We start from the raw sequence: 2,500 nt of genomic DNA, 5'->3' as shown, positions 1-2,500 counted from the left end.
AAGAGGAATGAGAAGAGACAAATAGGAATGAGAAGAGGCAAATAGGAATGAGAAGAGGCAAAGAGGAATGAGAAGAGGCAAAGAGGAATGGGAAGAGGCAAATAGGAATGAGAAGAGGCAAATAGGAATGAGAAGAGGCAAAGAGGAATGAGAAGAGGCAAATAGGAATGAGAAGAGGCAAAGAGGAATGAGAAGAGGCAAATAGGAATGAGAAGAGGCAAATAGGAATGAGAAGAGGCAAAGAGGAATGAGAAGAGGCAAATAGGAATGAGAAGAGGCAAATAGGAATGAGAAGAGGCAAAGAGGAATGAGAAGAGGCAAATAGGAATGAGAAGAGGCAAATAGGAATGAGAAGAGGCAAATAGGAATGAGAAGAGGCAAAGAGGAATGAGAAGAGGCAAAGAGGAATGAGAAGAGGCAAATAGGAATGAGAAGAGGCAAAGAGGAATGAGAAGAGGCAAATAGGAATGAGAAGAGGCAAATAGGAATGAGAAGAGGCAAATAGGAATGAGAAGAGGCAAATAGGAATGAGAAGAGGCAAATAGGAATGAGGATTGGCAAATAGGAATGAGAAGAGGCAAATAGGAATGAGAAGAGGCAAATAGGAATGAGAAGAGGCAAGTAGGAATGAGAAGAGGCAAATAGGAATGAGAAGAGGCAAATAGGAATGAGAAGAGGCAAATAGGAATGAGAAGAGGCAAATAGGAATGAGAAGAGGCAAATGGAATGAGAAGAGGCAAAGAGGAATGAGAAGAGGCAAATAGGAATGAGAAGAGACAAATAGGAATGAGAAGAGGCAAATAGGAATGAGAAGAGGCAAATAGGAATGAGAAGAGGCAAATAGGAATGAGAAGAGGCAAAGAGGAATGAGAAGAGGCAAATAGGAATGAGAAGAGGCAAATAGGAATGAGAAGAGGCAAATAGGAATGAGAAGAGGCAAATAGGAATGAGAAGAGGCAAATAGGAATGAGAAGTGGCAAAGAGGAATGAGAAGAGGCAAATAGGAATGAGAAGAGTCAAGGTAGGGAGAAAGGTGTGTGTATTGCCAGTACCTGAGGGAAAGGCAGAGAAAGGGGAGATGTATAAATGAGAAGAGGCAAATAGGAATAAGAAGAGGCAAAGAGGAATGAGAAGAGGCAAATAGGAAGGAGAAGAGGCAAAGAGGAATGAGAAGAGGCAAATAGGAATGAGAAGAGGCAAATAGGAATGAGAAGTGGCAAAGAGGAATGAGAAGAGGCAAATAGGAATGAGAAGAGGCAAATAGGAATGAGAAGTGGCAAAGAGGAATGAGAAGAGGCAAATAGGAATGAGAAGAGGCAAATAGGAATGAGAAGTGGCAAAGAGGAATGAGAAGAGGCAAATAGGAATGAGAAGAGGCAAATAGGAATGAGAAGTGGCAAAGAGGAATGAGAAGAGGCAAATAGGAATGAGAAGAGTCGAGGTAGGGAGAAAGGTGTGTGTATTGCCAGTACCTGAGGGAAAGGCAGAGAAAGGGGAGATGGATAAATGAGAAGAGGCAAAGAGGAATGAGAAGAGGCAAATAGGAATGAGAAGAGGCAAATAGGAATGAGAGGAGGCAAATAGGAATGAGAAGAGGCAAAGAGGAATGAGAAGAGGCAAAGAGGAATGGGAAGAGGCAAATAGGAATGAGAAGAGGCAAAGAGGAATGAGAAGAGGCAAATAGGAATGAGAAGAGGCAAATACGAATGAGAAGAGGCAAATAGGAATGAGAAGAGGCAAATACGAATGAGAAGAGTCGAGGTAGCGAAAAAGGTGTGTGTATTGCCACCAATATTATCATCATTTTTAACTACGTTTTCGCTGTATGTGCGGCATGAAAATGTCGAAAACTGCCATGATAATATTTTCTCTATTTTTTCGTGACAGACAATTTCGTGAATTTATTTAAGATATAGCATTTATTCATAGGAATTTTCTTTTGCAACTTCGTTTATATTGCAAGAATGAAATGCTAAGATGGAAGACTTATTTAATGATATTCACTTACATATTTTTTCGTGATAGAGAATTTTGTGAATTCATTGTTGAAACGTAGAATTAATTCATATGTATTTTTTGCAAATACTTCTTTTATATTGTAAGTATCAACTGCTGATTTAATAATATTCACTTAAATATATTTTTTATTGATGGACAATTTCGTGAATTCATTGTCAAAAATGCATAGAAAAAGTGGACGAGAACGAACGGTTTCTAATATCAATCAATACGCGTTAATTGTATAATTTGATAGGTGACACTTACATATCTGGCTTCGTTAAATCATTTTCATTTTTTTACCCTTTTTTCACACGTAAAAGCGTTTTAATAAAGTGACATTCTAGAAAAAAAATATTGAAGACAGATAAATTGATTAATTAGAGAATGATGAGTTGTAACCGTATTTCTTTGAGGTTTTAGGCTTCTCAGACAACGATGAAAATGATCTTGATGATTGTGATGATGACTTTAGCCTGTATATCTACCTCTGTAATAGTGA

The 2,500-nt window shown here is 38.2% G+C and overlaps 1 protein-coding gene across 1 annotated transcript in view; it reads right to left on the bottom strand.

Annotated features, from left to right (window-relative positions):
• The window catches only part of LOC113819641 (leucine-rich repeat-containing protein 15), a 121,925-nt gene that overhangs the window by 801 nt on the left and 118,624 nt on the right, over positions 1 to 2,500 (bottom strand). The gene's annotated exons all lie outside the window — the stretch shown is intronic.

This window comes from Penaeus vannamei, chromosome 36 (assembly GCF_042767895.1).
Source record: "Penaeus vannamei isolate JL-2024 chromosome 36, ASM4276789v1, whole genome shotgun sequence".
Classification (NCBI taxonomy): Eukaryota; Metazoa; Arthropoda; class Malacostraca; order Decapoda; family Penaeidae; genus Penaeus; species Penaeus vannamei.
The sequence above is the reverse complement of the archived record's forward strand: the minus strand, read 5'-3'. Positions and strand labels throughout refer to the sequence as shown.